The sequence below is a fragment of the Geotrypetes seraphini genome, chromosome 5 (assembly GCF_902459505.1).
Source record: "Geotrypetes seraphini chromosome 5, aGeoSer1.1, whole genome shotgun sequence".
In the NCBI taxonomy this organism is placed as follows: Eukaryota; Metazoa; Chordata; class Amphibia; order Gymnophiona; family Dermophiidae; genus Geotrypetes; species Geotrypetes seraphini.
The window spans coordinates 245,473,155-245,492,407 of NC_047088.1; the positions used below are offsets into that span (position 1 = coordinate 245,473,155).

Consider the following 19,253-nt stretch of genomic DNA (forward strand, 5'->3'; position numbering starts at 1 on the left):
AAAGAATATTAGATCAGAAATTCTAATAAACTTGAGTTGGTAACTTTTTTAAACAAATATTTTAAAAAGTATCAAAAAATTTTAAAAAAATAAATAAATGATTTTTAATCTTTCCAGGGCAACAGAATATCAGGTTTTACATTAAGTATTGAAAATGTCCATCTGTGTGGGAGAAATAGGTTTCTGAATGCTTAAAAGTATAAGACCAAATTTGGCATGGGGGAACTGGGGTAGAGACACATGGAGTTTAAAAACAGGTCTGATGAGACTCCATGATTATAAAGAAATGGTTCCTTAAAAAAAAAAAATGATGCAAAGCCTAGAGTCAAAGCAGTGAATAGTCCAAACCAGCAAGGAGCTCCAAACCTTTATCCATGTAAAAACAAAGCACTGGCACAATATAGCAGCCTGCAATTTAATCCAAGTTTGTAGTCGGTAGCCTTACATATTTTGGCTTGTCTGTCTGCATCAGTGCTAATAAATAGTTGAAAAGGGCTGGCATTATTTTACCTGGGGACAATCATAATAAAACCAAAATGAAAAGTAATCATAAAACTGACAGACTTGTCCACCCATTTATATATTTACAAATATAAGTACTGTATTTTTTGCTCCGTAAGACACACTTTTTCCATCCCCCAAAAGGGGATGGGAAAAGTGGGTGCGTCTTATGGAGCAACTATACCTCCCCACCCCCCGGTACCATTTTTTTAACTGGCAGTGGTCCAGCGCGGTCTCCTGCTGGACAGGAGACCATGCTGAACCACCGCCAGTTAAAAAAAGGTGCCTGGGGACTGCAGGCTTCATGCTTCCCAGCACCAGACCACCAGATGCACTTATGTATAGAGGAGGAAAAACCAAGAGAGAAAAAAATTCTGAACCAAATATATATATTTTTCCCCCTCCTCTTATAGACCGCAAAATACGGTACCTTAGCTGGCACAAAACAGTGGTAAAACAAAATTTAAAACATGTTGAAAGATACAAACAAAATAAACTATAATAATCAATCTACCAAGGGCTATGTGGTTGCAGCTTCATGTAAAATAACAACATAAAACAAAAAAAAAATCTCATATAATCATGATAGAAAACAATGCTAAAACATAAGAACATAAGCATTACCATACTAGGACAGAAGGTCCATCAAGCCCAGCATCCTATTTCCTGCAGTGACCGGTTAAAACCCAGGTTCCTAGCTAGACCCTTGTTAACCGTGTCGAGCTTTGCGAATGTAGACATGATGTGGTATACAAACCCAAGGTTTAGTTTAGTTTAGTTTAGATCCCAAGTAACAAAAACAGATTTTATGCTGCTTATCCTAGGAAAATAAGCAGTGGATTTCCCCAGGCCATCTCAATAACAACCTATGGACTTCTCTTTTAGGAAATTATCCAAACCTTTTTTTTAAACCCTGCTAAGCTAACTGATTTCACCACATTCTCTGGCTTTGAATTTCAGAGGTTAATTACACATTGTGTGTAGAAATATTTTCTCTGCTTTGTTTTAAATCTACTACTTAGTAGCTTCATTGCATGTTCTCTAGTCTCATTATTTTTGGAAAGAGTAAACAAGTGATTCACATTTACCCTTTCCACTCCACTCAGTATTTTATAGACCTTTATCATATCACTCCTGTGCCGTCTCTCCTCCAAACTGAAGATCGCTAGCCGCTTTAGCCTTTCCTCATAGAGGTTGTCCCTTCCCTTTTATCACTTTCGTCACCCTTCTCTGTTCCTCTTCTAATTCTGCTATTATCTTTTTTGAGATACGGCGACCAGAATTGTACACAGTATTCGAGGTGTGGCCATACCATAGAGTGATTCAATGCCATTATAGCATTTTCATCTTTGTTTTCCATTCTTTTCCTGATAATTCCTAATATTCTATTTGCTTTCTTAGCCACCGCATTTTGAGCTGAGGGTTTCAATGTATCCTCAACAATGACACCTAGATCCATTTTCCTGGGCAATGACTTTGTATAGTTTGGGTTCCTCTTTCCCACATGCATCACTTTGCACTTGCTCACATTAACTGTTATCTGCCATTTTGATGCCCAGTCTCTGACCCACAAGGTCCTCTTGCAATTTAATAACTTTGAACAACTTTGTGTCATAAGCAAATTTAAATATCTCACTAATTATTCCCATCTCTATCAGCGGTCCTAGCACAGACCCCTGGGGAACCCCACTATTTACTCACAAAAATACCTCTCTTGTTTAAACTCTTCAGTAATTTTAAAGATAGGATAGAAACAGTGATAAGTACTCTTCTATTAGACTTATCTCAGACAATCTTGTGCTTCTAAAGACTATTTTGTAAGAGAATTTTGAGCTAGGGTTATCTGAGGGCCTCAGATCCCCGTGTGTTGTCAGTGAATTAACTCAACAACCGCACTGGACAGGGAAATAACCTCATCGGCCCTCTCCCCCTCCTGCTTAGCGGGTCTCAAAATGCTAATGCCGCAAAAGTGTCAAAAATTCTTTATAGAGAACTTAGCTTAGGCAGGGTTTTATCAGAGTAAGAATAATACAAGGATACCTCCAAACAGTTGGGGCTGTAATGGAAAAGTTTGCATTTCTAGTGTAATAAAGTTCCTTGATTGGAGGAACAGTCAATAAATTCTGGTCTACTGATCTGAGGATTCGTGGTGAGGAGTAGGAAATAATGAGTTCATTGAGAAAAGCTGGTGAGTGCATATGTTTAATTTTAAAAGCGAGCAAAAGAATTGTATATGTAGTGAGATGGGTAACCAGTGTGCTTCTCGTAGAAGAGGAGTGACATGGTCATATTTTCCTGCTTTATGCAGAGTTCTCCCCAGAAATTTTTCCAGCCGGGTGGCATGAAAAAGTAGCCGAGTGGGGCGGGATGGGGAAATTTGGTGGTGGGGAAAATGAAAAGGTCCTTTTACTAAGGCTTGCTAGCCATTTTAACATGCTAATGTGTCCATTATAGTTTATGGATGCGTTAGCGTTTAGTGTGCGCTAAAACAGCTAGCACGCCTTAGTAAAAAGATCACTAAATGTGCACAATTTTTATTAGTTAATTGTTATTAATTATTTTCCAATGCTCACTATGACTTTCTTTTTTTAAGGTTTGACACTTAGGCAGTGTTCCAGTAGCATTTAAGGCACCCTTGAAAAAAAGTAATGCAGATCCTCTTATTCCGAATAACTACTGGCCAGTATCAAACCTTCCATTTCTTTCAAAACTACCGTACTTGAGAGTGGTATTCAACCAACTTCAAACTCATATTGACTCAGTTAATGCTTTGCATCCCCGGCAATCTGTGTTTTAAGACACAGCACAGAGACAGTAGTTCCTGCCTTAGGGCTCCTTATACAAAGCTGCGATAGCAATTCTGCCACAGCAAATGTACTGAAACCCATAGGAATTGAATGGACTTTGGTGAATTTGCCATGGGAGAATTGCTATTATCCCAGGACAAGCAGGCAGCATATTCTTAACGCATGGGTGACGTCACCGACGGAGCCCCGGTACGGACCTTTTTAACTAGAAAGTTCTAGTTGGCCACACCGCGCATGCGCGAGTGCCTTCCCGCCCAACGGAGGAGTGCGTGGTCCCCAGTTTCTTCGTTTCCGCGGAGCGAAGAAGACGCGTGTATTTTCAACGATCGTTGAATCCAACTTTTTGCCTTCCCGCTCGCGATTTTCTCTTATTTTTTCTTCCCTTGCCTTCGGGTTCTTTCTTGTTTTCATTTTCTCAAAAAAAAAAAAAAAATTTGCTTTTTTTTCTTTATTTTCGATCCGGCCCCGGCGGGGCCTGTTGTCACCATACAGGCCTCCGGGTTTGATTTTGCGGAGGCCGTGTTTCCATTCATGCCCCCGCAGCCGGGTTTTAAGAAGTGCCAGCGGTGTGCACGCCCGATCTCCCTCACTGACCCACACAATTGGTGCCTACAGTGTTTGGGTCCTGAGCATCGGGCGGACTCCTGCACCCGCTGTGCCACTCTTAAAAAACGTACTCTGAAGAATCGACAGATCCAGCAGAACATCCTCTTCGGCACCGCATCTGCTATGGAGCCGACTGCGTCGACTACAGTACCGCCAAAATCGGCACCCACCACTTCGACGACGCCCGATCCCTCATCGGCGTCGCTGGCGCCAGGTAAGCCGGCTAAGAAGCCTTCCACCTCCCTTGAGCGCCCTCCGGCCACAGTGGCGACACCGGCCCTACCGGCTTCACGCCGACCCCGGAAACGCTCCGCCCCGATCTCGGTGAGCGCCTCGTCATTGGCCTCCTCATCACTGGGGCGTGGAGCGGCACCTAAGGAACCGAAGCAGAAAAAAGCGGTTTCGGTGCAACCCCTGGATGACCGCATCGCGGCCATCCTCCAAGACACATTACAGGAACAGCTGCAGCAACAACTCCAGCACCTGTTACCGACCCTCCTGGCACCACTCCTTTCGGTGCCAGACCGGCCCGAGCCTCGCACCGTCCAACCGGTATCCACTCCATCGGTGCCACTTAATTCTTCCATGCCGATTCTCTCGGCTGAACACCTCCGTGCCCATCCCATAGGTCAGACCCACGCTGCTGCCGATCCTCCTCGGGACCAGGCAGGGCACCGGTCCCCCCGGGACCGAGACCGGCACCGTTCTTCCCGGGACCGAGACCAGCACCGATCTTCCTCTCCCGGTAATGTCTCGGTGCGCTCTGGCAAGTCTCTGTCTAAAACACAGCATACTGAGCCTTCCACCCCAATATCTCGACATGCGCACACTGATGTCAGGGACCCGGACTTATGGGAAGACTCCCCTCCCGGTACCGAGGAGGACGCATCGTCATCGGACGAGGAGCCCTCAGCGCCCGATACCACTTCTAAACCTGAGCAATCCTCTTTCTCCAGGTTCCTCAGGGAGATGTCAGCGGCTCTCTCTATCCCTCTAGAGTCTGACTCCAAAAAATCCCAGGCCTTTCTGGAGGCCTTGGATTTTGAACAGCCTCCCAAGGAGTTTCTCAAGTTACCCGTACATGACATACTGTGGGAAACTTTTTATAAGTACTGGGAGAACCCACTCACCTTCCCCGGGGCCCCCCGTAAGCTGGATAGCCTTTACAGGGTCATCCCGATCCCGGGTTTTGACAAACCTCAGCTGCCCCATGAGTCTCTCCTAGTTGAGTCTACCTTGAAGAAAACTCAGGGCTCCAGTGTTTATGCCTCCACCCCTCCTGGCAGAGAAGGCAAAACGATGGACAAATTTGGCAAGCGCCTTTATCAAAACGCAATGCTGGCCAACAGGGCGAACAATTACACATTTCATTTCTCTTTTTATATGAAACATCTGGTACAACAACTGTCCGCCCTTCAGAAATACATTCCGGAACGCAAAGTTCCGCTCTTCCAGCAGCAAATTTCCAGCCTCCTTCAACTGCGGAAATTTATGGTGCGCTCTATATATGATTCCTTTGAGCTGACCTCCCGTGCATCTGCCATGGCCGTTGCCATGCGCCGCCTGGCCTGGTTGAGGGTATCTGATTTAGACATCAACCACCAAGACCGCCTAGCCAACGCTCCCTGTCTTGGGGATGAACTTTTTGGGGAGTCCCTAGACTCAACCACCCAGAAGCTCTCGGCCCATGAGACCAGATGGGACACCCTAGTTAAACCTAAGAAAAAGGCTCCACCTGCTCGCCCTTACAGACCACAGTCCTCGTATCAGCGCAGGTTCTTTGCCAGACCCCTCAATCCGCCTTCACAGCAACCTCGGCAGCCCCGTCAACAACATCAACACACTCAGGCTCGTTCTCAGTCTAATCAACCTGCCAAGCCTCTCCCTCCTTCGAAACCCTCTCATCCCTTTTGACTCCTTTCTCCAGGGCATAGCCAGTCTTCCTCCCTCATTGCCTCTTCCTCAACCAATCGGAGGACGTCTCCAATTCTTCCTCAGCCATTGGGAGGTCATCACATCGGACCTGTGGGTCCTCAACATCATTCGCCATGGCTACTCTCTCAACTTCCAGACTCTTCCTCCAGACAATCCTCCAATAGAGTCTGCTTCTCACTCCTCCCACACCCTCCTCCTCCTGAGGGAGGTCCAATCCCTCCTTCTTCTCAATGTCATCGAAGAGGTACCTTTGGACCAAAGGGGTCAGGGATTTTACTCCCGCTACTTCCTCGTCCCCAAGAAGACAGGAGACCTCCGTCCCATCCTCGATCTCAGGGACCTCAACAAGTGTTTGGTCAAAGAGAAGTTCAGAATGCTCTCCCTGGTCACGCTTTACCCTCTTCTCTCTCAACACGACTGGCTATGTTCCCTAGACCTCAAAGAGGCCTACACTCACATCCCCATCAATCTGAATTCACATCGATACCTCCGATTTCAGATACAGCACCGCCACTATCAGTACAAAGTGCTACCCTTTGGCCTCGCATCATCACCCAGGGTGTTCACCAAGTGCCTTATTGTGGTGGCGGCGTTCCTCAGGTCTCACAACCTCCAGGTGTTCCCCTACTTGGACGATTGGTTGGTGAAAGCACCTACGTCTCCGCTTGTGCTACAAGCCACTCAACACACCATCTCTTTCCTCCATCTCCTGGGGTTCGAGATCAACTACCCCAAGTCGCATCTGCTTCCCACACAGCGACTTCAGTTCATCGGAGCTGTTCTCGACACCACTCTGATGAGGGCGTTTCTCCCCTCCGACCGACACCGGACCCTGCTCCACCTCTGTCGTCAGGTGCTCCTTCATCGTACCATCCCAGCTCGACAGATGATGGTCCTTTTGGGCCACATGGCCTCGACGGTCCATGTACTTCCTCTGGCTCGACTCCACCTCAGGACACCTCAGTGGACTCTAGCCAACCAATGGTCACAGACCACGGATCCTCTTTCTCATCCCATCTCTGTGACATCGTCTCTTCAGCAATCTCTTCAATGGTGGTTGAACTCCTCCAATCTTTCCAGGGGTCTACTCTTTCATCTACCCCCTCACTCCATGATCATAACCACGGATGCCTCCCCCTATGCGTGGGGAGCTCACCTGGGAGATCTACGCACCCAGGGACTCTGGACCCCTCAGGAGCGCCAACATCACATCAATTTTCTGGAACTCAGAGCCATGTTCTATGCTCTCAAGGCCTTCCAGCACCTTCTCTACCCTCAGGTTCTTCTCCTGTGCACAGACAACCAAGTCGCCATGTACTACATAAACAAGCAAGGCGGCACCGGATCTCCACTCCTCTGTCAGGAAGCCATCCGCATCTGGACCTGGGCCACGGCCCGCAGTCTCTTCCTCAAGGCCGTCTATATCCAGGGCGAACAGAACTCCCTGGCCGACAATCTCAGCCGCATCCTTCAACCTCACGAGTGGACCTTGGATCCTCCCACACTCCGTTCCATCTTTGCTCGCTGGGGCACTCCTCAGGTGGACCTCTTTGCAGCTCCTCACAACCATCAGCTGCCCCAGTTCTGCTCCAGACTCTACTCCCCTCATCGTCTGACCCCGGATGCATTCCTGCTCGACTGGACGGATCGGTTCCTCTATGCCTTTCCTCCGCTACCTCTGATGTTGCTGACTTTATTCAAACTCCGCAGGGACAGGGCCACCATGATTCTCATCGCTCCTCAGTGGCCTCGACAACACTGGTTCTCCCTCCTACTTCAGCTCAGCTCCAGGGAGCCCATCCTCTTCCTGTGTTTCCTACTCTACTTACACAGCAGCATCTGTCTCTACTACATCCCAATCTGTCCTCGCTACACCCGACAGCTTGGTTTCTCTCGGGCTGACCTCTCCAGAGAATCTGTCTCAGCCTGTCCGTCGCATTCTGGATGCCTCCAGGAAACCGGCCACCCTCCAATGTTACCATCAGAAGTGGACCAGGTTCTCCTCCTGGTGTCTCCTGCATCATCACGATCCCACCTCATTGGCGGTGGAAACTGTGCTGGACTATTTGCTCTCTCTATCCGATGCTGGCCTCAAGTCTACCTCAATCAGAGTCCACCTCAGTGCCATCACTGCGTTTCATGAGCCTATCCTCGGAAAACCTCTTACGGCTCATCCTCTGGTATCCCGGTTCATGAGAGGCCTCTTCAATGTCAAACCACCTCTGAAGCCTCCTCCGGTCGTCTGGGACCTGAATGTGGTTTTATCTGCTCTCATGAAGCCTCCCTTTGAGCCTCTTACCACAACTTCGCTCAAACTCCTCACTTGGAAGGTGCTTTTCCTCATTGCCATCACCTCTGCCAGGAGGGTTAGTGAGATGCATGCGCTGGTGGCAGATCCACCATTCACTGTTTTTCACCATGACAAGGTGGTTCTGCGTACCCATCCTAAGTTCCTTCCCAAGGTGGTCTCGGCTTTTCACCTTAACCAGTCCATTGTGTTACCTGTCTTTTTCCCTAAACCCCATTCTCATCCTGGGGAACAGGCGTTGCACACGCTGGATTGTAAACGTGCCCTTGCATACTACCTTGACCGTACCAGGGCTCACCGCTCATCCCCTCAGCTCTTTCTGACCTTCGATCCTAATCGTCTAAGTCGTCCTGTCTCCAAACGGACGCTGTCCAACTGGCTTGCTGCCTGCATTGCGTTCTGTTACGCTCGGGCCGGTCTCTCACTGGAAGGTGCTGTCACGGCCCACCGGGTCAGAGCTATGGCTGCTTCTGTGGCTTTCCTCTGTTCCACACCCATCGAGGAAATCTGCAAGGCTGCCACTTGGTCCTCAGTTCACACGTTCACCACTCACTACTGTCTGGATGCCTTCTCCAGACGGGATGGACGCTTCGGCCAATCTGTGTTACAAAATTTATTTTCCTAATGGCCAACCATCCCTCCTCCCTCTCTGTTAGCTTGGAGGTCACCCATGCGTTAAGAATATGCTGCCTGCTTGTCCTGGGATAAAGCACAGTTACTTACCGTAACAGGTGTTATCCACGGACAGCAGGCAGATATTCTTACGTCCCTCCCACCTCCCCGGGTTGGCTTCTTAGCTGGCTTATCTTAACTGGGGACCACGCACTCCTCCGTCGGGCGGGAAGGCACTTGCGCATGCGCGGTGCGGCCAACTAGAACTTTCTAGTTAAAAAGGTCCGTACCGGGGCTCCGTCGGTGACGTCACCCATGCGTTAAGAATATCTGCCTGCTGTCCCTGGATAACACCTGTTACGGTAAGTAACTGTGCTTTGTGGCTTTGTAAAAGGGACCCTTACTGAGTGAACTCCATACTAGTCACCTAGAGACCAATGTTTTTCAACTTCTTCAAGCCAAGTACACCCCTAAGTCTTAACAAATAGCAACTGAGTACCGCAGTCCAAGCTCCGTCCCTGACCCCACTGTACACCCAACCCTACTGTACAACCATTAAAATACTCCTCCCCAATGTCAAAATTATAAAAATCCTATTAATACAAAAATAATAATAATGCAGAATACATTTATAAGTCCAACTTTAAAAGCAAGGATAAGCCTCCCCCAATACACTCTCAAACAATAAGATGTATAATCTAGAAAAGTGTTTCTCTACAGCACTGCAACTGCATCAATAACCCCAGGACTACCATACTAGGAAAACAATACCTTCCTTGAATAAGTCAAAGGATACTAAGGAGAAAACATGTTCATTCAGGTACAGCAGAGCAGGAAGATGCACACTAGTTCTATTCATGGTACTCAGAAAAAAAAAACCAACAAAACACATCCTTCAAAAAACTTGCTCAGGGTTTACAGTTTTTCCTCTATAATAATAACAGTTTATATACCGCAATACCATTAAGTTCTATGCAGTTTACAATAGATTAAGCGAGGTACAAATTGATTGAATTTAAGAGGGGAGAAGAGGAGAGTTAATAGGTCCGGAAATGCGTTGTTGAGGAGAAAGAAATTAACAGGACAGAGGAAACACTATGGAGGAGAAAGAAGATGAGTGGGTCAGTTCTCTAGATACTTTAGGAACAGTTGAATTTTTAGACGTTTTCTGAATTCCTCATAAGTAGTGGGCGAAAGCAGTTGATCTAGGTCTTTACCCCACAATGCTGCTTGATGTGAAAGAAGGTGTTCATGGTGTTTTTTCAGTTTACAACCTCTAACTGGGGGGGAATCGAAGTAGGAATGAGAGCTTCTCTTGTGTTTGTTGGCAGAGAAGGAGAAAAGGTCAGTTATGTAATTAGGGGCAAGTCCGTTTAGCGTTTTAAAGCAGAAGCAGGTGAATTTAAACTTTATGCGTGCTTCCATCGGTAGTAGGGTGATAAATGATCAAATTTCTTTAGTCCGAAGATTAATCTGACCGCTTCATTTTGCATTAGTTGTAAACGTTGCATATTTTGGGGGGAAATGGCTAAGTAGGTGATGTTACATTAGTCAAGTTGACTTAGTACGAGGGATTGGACCAGGGTTCTGAATGCCGACATATCGAAATAAGCCTTAATGGATCTGAGTTTCCAGAGAGTGAAGAAACCCTTTCTGATTAAGGAGTCCACCTGGTCTTTCATGGTTAGGCATTGGTCTAGAGTTACGCCTAGTATCTTTATGGTGGGCTGGATGGGGTGATTAAGTTCATTGATGCATAGAGGTGTTTTGGTGTCAAATGGATGTGGTGAAGCAATGAAGAATTTTGTTTTTTCTGAATTAAGTTTGAGCTTGAAGTTTGTCATCCATTGCTCCATCATGTTTATGGCTTCTGAAGCCTTGGGAATGGTTTCCGAGATAGAGTCAGCAAATGGGATTATAATCGTGAAGTCATCTGCATAACTGAATAGTTTTATCCCCAGCTGAGTTAATTGCAAGCTCAGTGAGGACATGTAGACGTTAAATAGCAGTGGAGACAATGGTGACCTTTGTGGCACACTGGATGGATTGCTCCAGGTATCCTAAAGCTCATAATTGAAATGTACCTGATAGGTGCGGGATGTAAGAAAGCCACGAAACCAGCTCAGCACCTCGTCTTTGATACCAATGGCGTCTAGGCATTGTAGCATTTTCCCGTGGTCTACCAGGTCAAAGGCTGAACTCATATCGAATTGCATAACCAATGCATTGAGGCCCCTGCTAAACAGTAGGCGCAGGTTGTCTAAAATAGCTGCAATTACTGTCTCCGTACTGAATAAAGGTCTGAAACTGGATTGGGTTTCATGTAGAAGAGAGAACTGATTAAGATAGTCCATCAGTTGGGTGTGTACTAGTCCCTCCATGATTTTTACAATAAACGGAATGTATGCTATCAGTCTGTAGTTGGTTATTAGGGCTGAGGGTTCTTTGCGATTGTTTAGAATTGGGGTTATTATTATGTGACCATTATTAGAGAGGAACTTCCCATTTTTTAGATTGTGGGCCAGGTATTGTAGCAGCAATAGTTTGAATTGTAATGGTGCCGCTTTCATAATTTCTGGGGGGCATGAGTCCAGAACGCAATAAGTTTTAGAGTATTTATTGTATACTTTGGTGTAATCACTCCATTTTAGGTCTTGAAAGGAGCTCCAGATCATGTCTGCTGGTATGTCATTTCCTTGGGTGTTAGCTATTTGATGATCATTAGGGTCGTTTGTTGAGCAGTGGTTTCTAAGGTTTTTAATTTTTGAATCGAAGTGCAGCGCTAAGTCATTCGGAGAGGGTTACTTAGCGTTGTGTGTATCGAGTGTATCGTTGGTGTATCGAGTGGTGTCGAATAAATTCGTGACCAGGTTGAATAGCTCTTTTGTATTGATTCCTTGCGAATCATTGCAAGATGAGTTAATTTTAGTGGAATAGAATGCTTTATGTTTGTCTTTTATCATTTGTTTGTAGTTTTTTAATATTAGCTCTCCATTTGTTATGGTCTGCTGATTCTCCTGTTTTTTTCCAGGTTCTTTTCAATCGTCTGGCTAGTTGTTTTGTTTTTAGAAGTTCGATGTCGAACCATTTGTTATATTTGTTTGCATTGCTTTTGCTATTATGTTTGGGGGTAATTTGATCTAGAATGGATGTGCTTGTTATCATCCAGTGATCTCTATCTCCCTCAACAGCCCATCCTTCCACGTTATAACTTTGTACACCATTCAAAACACAGATGTCATAGTCTAATGCACTTGTCTACGCCAGGCATCCTTGTCCATGCTGTACAGATGCATGCTTATCCATGCTGCTAAGATTAACTATAAAACTAAGCACAAAAACATTTTCCCATCCTTTGCCTCCAACAAATCAGCATATCTAAGACCATAATGCCTTAAAATCTCATATCGCCTATATACTGTTTACAACTCACATTGGGCAGTTAAAAATTATCACATTCTTCAAGCATCCAGTCCCTGCTCTATTAAATAAAACCAGTTACGACCCTCCCACTTCAGAATCTTTTTTTTTTTTAGGGGGGGCAAGGTTGCAACAGTTCATAGTCATTTGCGCGCAGGACTTTTTCGCACCGACATTTCAGCGCAGACAAATCAGCACAAGACTCCAGCACGCCGCCTAAAAAGTTACTTTTAAAGAGCTCTGATGCGGGGTGTGAGTGGGAAACCTCCCCCTCCCAGTTTACTTCAGATTGTTTGTGCTGCCATTGGGGGGGAGTTGTGGGGTTGGAACCCTCCATTATAGAGTAAACTGAACTTTTTCCTGATTTTTTTTTTAGGAAAAAGTTCAGTTTTCTCTATAATGACACCCCCCCAACGGCAGCGCGTAAAGTATGAAGTAAAGTGGGGAGTTTCCCCCCCCACACCCCCGTCAGAGCTCTTTAAAAGTAACTTTTATAGGCGGCGCACTGGGGTCTTGCATCGATTTGTCTATGCTGAAATGTGGGCGCGCCGAAGTCTCTCGCACTTTTGTCCTATCACCGGTCGGAAGTAGCTTTCACTATGTTTTATGTTCCCAAATACCTGTAAACATAAATAAATAAATAAATGTGCTTAGACTTCCAGACTTGTGTGTTTAAAGTCAAGGGTTGAATGGAAAGAGTTAATCCTAAATACCAGAAAGTCACAGGCAAATAATGAATCCGTTTAGTCACAATGGCACTCGGCATCTCACCTCCTGGGGCTCCGGCTGTAATGGCCTTGGGATAGTTGTGTCTGGTTAGCGGTTCGGGGCTTGTGGGTGCTGCCAGAGCCAAGCTGCGGTGGGCAACAGGAGCCAGGCAGCCAGAGCCATGGCCGCCATGGTGCCAGCCCCGGTGCTGGGCATCTTCCTCCTCCTCTTCCCCCGGTAGCCACTTGACTTGCCCCAAACTGATGCTGCCGAAAGCCTTGCACCATCAGCGAGCTGTTGTCACCGTAGCTTGTGAAAATCACGTGCAACTGCCGCTGTTGAGCCAACAACTCCTGGTCCATGGCGGCCAGCTCTAGCTCTACCCTGTTTCCGCCACCAGCCGCGCATCGAGAACAAGGGCAGCGAGATGAGCATCAACAGCATCAGCCCTGTCCAGCCGCCCCTTCCCTCCCAGCTCACACATCCATCGGCAAAGTCACTAGGCAAATCGTAAGCTTCTCTCCATAGGTCAGCGACAGAGGGAAGCTTACAACTTGCTTCGGGCCTTCCTCATTGCCGGGTCCTGCCTTCACGGAAACGGAAAGTAGGCAGGACCCGGCAGCGAGTTGTAAGCTTCCATCTATCGTTGACCAGTCTCCTGCCTTAGCCCATAGCGAACTCATGCTTCGGGGCTCTAAGGTGTGCGTGCCGGCTTCCCTTCTCTTCTCTCCCCCGCCCCCGGACGTAACTTCCGGTTTCGGAGGGAAGAGAAGGGAAGCCGGCACGCACACCTTAGAGCCCCGAAGCATGAGTTCGCATCTCCAAGCAGGTGAGAGGTGGTTTTTTGGGGGAAATTTTTTATGTTGAGCAGCGGCAGCAGCAGGATTCCCGATAGATGACAGCTGGGCGGTTATCTAAATTAAGCGGGTGGAGCGCCCGGCTAAAAGGCCCTGGGGAGAACACTGTTTATGTATGAGTTTGATTGCTGTGTTTTGGATAAGCTGCAAGCGACGGGATTCCTTTTGAGTGATTCCGTTATATAAGGAGTTGCAATAGTCAAGATGAGAGATGACTAATGAGTGGATCAAAGTTTCGATAGAAGCAGTTTTGAGAATAAAAGTTAAGGAACGGATAAGACGAAGTTTGTAGAAGCAACTTTTTATGACAGAGTTTATTTGATCGTGGTAAGTTGTTTTTATCTAGGATGACTCCTAGTAGCTTTATTTTAGATTCCATTTGTATTGGGCATGATTCGATGGAAATTTGTCCGTTCATGATTTCATTATTTCTTATCGGGAAAAGTAAGCCACAAGATTTGTTTATGTTAAGAGAAAGTTTGTTTGTTCGTAGCCAATCGCTGATTTTATCCAATTTAGAGTTATTTCCTGTATGTCAGTGGAGTTTGCTGGATTAATGGGATGGAGAAGTTGGATGTCGTCCGCATTACAGTTGGATGTCTTTCATTACAGTTATGCTTGATTGCTTTTGTACAAACTGAGGTGGCAGGAACCCCTGGGAAGGAGATGGAGTTGAAAACATAATCGACAGTTTTCTGCAAGCAACTTGTTAGTTCAGATGACAAGATCCCTGTCATTTCAGGACCAATAGAGACATCTACAAGAAAGAAGATTACCAAAGTAAGAACCTAATATTTCTATAACTTACATGCCTGATTTAAGGTCCTAACCTTTGCCACCAATTCTTTTAGCTTCTTGTTAACCATTTTCCTCATTTTATCATAGTTGCTCTTTTGAAAATTTAATGATGGTAGAATAGATTTCTTTAGTGATATCACTCCAGATATCAGTTCAAATTTGATCATGTTATGATCACTGTTTTCCAATGGACCCAACGCAGTTACCTCCTGTACTAAGCCCTGCATACCATTAAGGGCTAAATCTAAAATAACTCCCCTCTTAATGGTTCCTGGACCAGTTGTTGGTCCCCTTTCTAAATCATCAGAACAACACTGATATCTAATATAATAAAACGCTAGGCCACGCATGCGCACTTCCTATGTGTGCGCCGGTTTTCCGTGAGCTGTAGTGACACATAGGAAGTGCACAAGCGCGGCTTACGGTCTGGCCTGTTCCCTGTTGAAAGACGCAGCGGTGGCTACTCTCACGATCCCCGCCTGCATTCCCTCCCTTCCTGTAAGTTGGCCGTCCCCGCCACCATCGTTCCCTTGCGCACCAGTGCTCCATTATTGCTCTTGACGTCGCCGCAATGTAAGGACCCGCAGGTAGGACTGCGCATGTCCCTACAGTACTCTCTCCGCTCTCTCTCTTCCTCTCCCCCCCCCCCCCCCGAGGCGGCATACAGTTCAGGAGGAAGGTATGGGGGGGAGGAAAATACTGCACATGGAAGTGGGGTGGGAGGGAAATGCTGCAACACACGGAAATGGAGGGGCAGAAAAGGGGTTGATGGACAGGGGAAGAGGTGCTGATGAACAGGGAGGGGGGGCAGAAAAATGAAGACAGGCCTACTGCTGGACAGATGATGGACAGGGAGAGGTAAAACAAAGGGAGAAGGGCTTCTGCTGGATAAGGTGAGCAGTGATGGGGTGGTGGAGGACACAGGGGAGGTGAAAGGAAGAGAGAATGGACAGGGGGAGCAGGCAAGGGGTGGTAGTGAACAGCCAAGGAAAAAAAAAAAAAGACAGACAGAAATACAGAAAGCGGCTAAGGAGAGAGAAAAAAAATAACATACACACACACACACATATTCTAGCACCCGTTAATGTAACGGGCTATAAGACTAGTAGTTTATAAAAGAACATCATACCCATACCCATACAGGTACCATAGTTAGATTGTAAGCCTGCCAGGACAGATAGGGAAAATGCTTAGAGTACCTGATTACTAGTCAATATATTGTAAACCGCTTTGATATCTATGGAGGAAAGGTAGTATATCAAATAAAAATAACCATAACCATCAAGAAATTGATGTTTGTTAAAAAAAAAAAGTATGTTATTTATATATGTATAAATTAGCCAGATCCATAGTCATGGTACTGCCCATTGTTTACTCTGCTGATTTAAAAAAATAAATAAATAAAGAGCTAACCTGGACAGTTTAGTTCATTGTAGGTTCTTGGAATTGAAAATTCCATGATATTCCTAAATTGACTAAGCCAAAGCACTACACAGTGTAGGGTTTGGAAAGAATTCCTTGAGTTATGCATAGCATGCTTTCTATATTTTTATTTTATTTCTTCCATTTGTGCGTCACACATACCTATACAAGCTCTAGGCGACATTACAGAGGAAGAGGTTAGAAGAGGGTAGGGAGGACTATGGAGGGCAGGAAGGAGAGGAGAGAAGAGAAGCATGTAGAATATTTCACAGAAATTCCTAACTTTACAGATAGGAGCACCATCTATGTAAATGATATCTAATTGAATTAAAGGAATATGTAAAAAGGAATAGAAGGGAGGAACCGTTAAACAATAGAATTCAGTTAATAAAATAATAAGAATAGGGGTAAAAACAATGGAATAAAATTTAAAATAATTCATAAACTGGAAGAAAAAATTGAAAAACAAAATCATATAAGTCTGGCAGAAGTCCAATTTCCTGAAGCAGCTCTGTTGTCTCAGCATATTTTAAATAATCCCAATGGCAAAAGTCCAGACGGGACAGATATCTGCTCGGGCTTTCCAGCTGCTGCAGCCCCAACTCATCGCTTTCAGGCAGAATATGCACACAGAGAGAACAATCCAGTGCCGGGGCGCACTGCTCTTGGTGGGCAACGGATGCTCTTGGGCAGTTCCCGAAGAATACAGCACTCTGCCTCCATTGGACAACCGGGAGGAGGAGTTCACGGCACAGTCCCACTCTACAGATCCGGAGACACCACCAGCTCTTCCCCAATGAGAGAGCAGATGCCGCTCCATCGTAGGCAACAACCAGCAGCGATCTACCATGCCTCCACTGGTCACGCCTCCAGCAACAATCTCCCCGCAGCGATCTCCAGTCACCACACGCAGATAGGAAGGACCTCTGCTGAAAATGAACCGTTCCAGGCCTTTAGGTTAGTAGACAGTTATGCTGTAATTCTATAATTGTCAAACTCCTCCTATCCAAGATGTTTTCTGACTCGCCTGAGTGAAAATGGAAAGAAAAAAGTACAGAACCCTGTAAAACTATGAATAAGGCAGATGAAAGGAACAAAATAAAGTAGAAACCAATAAAATAAAACTAAATAGAACAAAAAACTTAAAAATATAAGAGACTGAAGACACTGAAGCCCAGGTCTTACTCAGGCAACATTCTAGAGCATGCTGTATCAGAATTAGATTATTTGTAGAGTATGTGCTTTAAGAATTGAAGAGCTATGTTTGTGCAAGAGCCAAACTAATTTCATATCTTTGTACATTTGCAATACCTGTTTAATGTGGCAAGTAAGATGCCACTTATTACTATAGTTTGTAAAAGCATTAAATGTAGCTGTTTAAATACTAAGTAGTCTGCTCAAAATACTAAGTAGTCTGCTAATTTTTAACTGTCTACAGGTTTTTTTTTATCACTGATCCTCCTACCACTAATGAAAAACTCATACTTTCTATATTATAAAATTAGATTTACCACTATTTAATAAACTCTTTTAGAAACTATGGGCCTGATTTTAATAACGGTGATTAGCCGCTAGGTATCATAATGTTAGGTGCTGGTATATTAGGCAAGAGTTTTCTTGGCCTAATTTATCAGTGCCTAAGAAAATCCATGCCAAACCTCTGCCCCTAAACACAAATACTTTTTGGGTATGCACCTGAGTGTAAGTGCCTATCCAAATATTAATTTTTTAAAATCAGTTTTTAGTGGTGCTTTCAATTACTGCGCCAATTAAGAACAAAATTGTTGGGTGTCTAACACAGTAGGTGTGCCAATCTAGACATCTACTGGCAGGCACCATTTATAGAATCGGAGCCTATTGTGCTCATTTGAATAAATGATCATAAAGATTAGTAAAAACACACTTTCTCTGAGCAGCTAATTTTGCTTGGATATGAGGAAGAGAATGACTTCCCCCCAAAGCACTTAAAATGCTTTTTATAACGTGGGCTAGATGGAAATATTTGTTTGTATTTGAACTCATTTTGTAAGGAGAGTCTATAATTGTAAATTCATTCTTTACCATCCTTTATAAATTGTAATTGTGTTCATTGACCACCTATTCCAGTGTGAAGAATTGTTACTTTATTCTAATTTCTGTTGGAGTAGTTCATTGTGGTGGGCAAATTCAAGAAATGCTTCTGTATAATTTAGATTTTTTTGGGAAATTGATTCTGAATTGAACAGTTTTGACAAATTTTATTTTTTATTTTATTATTATTTATATACTACTTATAGACTAAGTGGTTTACATTCAGGTACTCAAGCATTTTTCCCTGTCTGTCCCGGTGGGCTCACACTCTACCTAATGTACCTGGGGTAATGGGGGGAGGGAGATTAAGTTATTTATTATTTCCTTTAAAAGGTAGAAACAATACAAATACATTCAGTCATTCATGATGAAAGTGTAAGTGAATAGTTAAGTTTTATCTGCTGTGGGGAATATTTTAACATGGGGAATTTCTCAGGTCTTTCTCTCCTTCTTTTAAAGATATGATTGACAAAATAAGTGAAGTGTTTTTTGGTATTGATATTTTAGACGTTATCTGCTGCCATTTTCTAAATTTCTATGTTTTTGGACCCCAGTGATCAAGAAAATTAGAGAGAGAATGGTCCAATGTTTTGTTAGAGCAAGAAAGAAAAAGTTCATAATAGATAATAAGGGCTTCTGAAAACTTGTACGTGCATTGACATAAGAGGGGTGACATGCAGAGAGGTGTTATATCTAAAAAGAGATTGATTTTTGCTAGTCTGGTAAGGTCCTCCAGAGTCATCGCTATGGTTGTTTTCAATATGTCTAGCCATCTGTTCTCTTCACCTGGTTTCTTTGATCTTTCCAAACATGATGTCCTTCTCCAGTGATCTTTCCCTTCATCATTTGGACTTCAAGTGATATAGCCGGTTTGATCTCTTCCAGAATCGATTTGTTAGTTCTTCTGGCGGTCCATAGCATGCATAAAATCCTTCTTTAGCACCAAAACTCAAATGAGTCAATCTTCTTTGTCTTGTTTCCGTAGTGTCCAGCTTTCGCATCCGTAATTGACCACTGAGAAAATGAGTCGTGGAAAAGTCTGATCTTTGTTTGGAGTGTTATTTCCTTGCCTTTGAAGAGTTTGTCAAGAGTCTTCATTGAAGAGCGATCCAATGCTATTCTGCGGAGTATTTCTTCCCTGCTAGTTGCTTCTTTATTTACATAAGAGCCCAGGAGATTGAAATCTTTTACAACTTTTAGCGCCTTCAG

The 19,253-nt window shown here is 44.7% G+C and overlaps 1 protein-coding gene across 10 annotated transcripts in view; it reads left to right on the forward strand.

Annotated features, from left to right (window-relative positions):
• ZNF148 (zinc finger protein 148) overlaps positions 1–19,253 on the forward strand; it is a 170,396-nt gene that overhangs the window by 86,927 nt on the left and 64,216 nt on the right. The gene's annotated exons all lie outside the window — the stretch shown is intronic.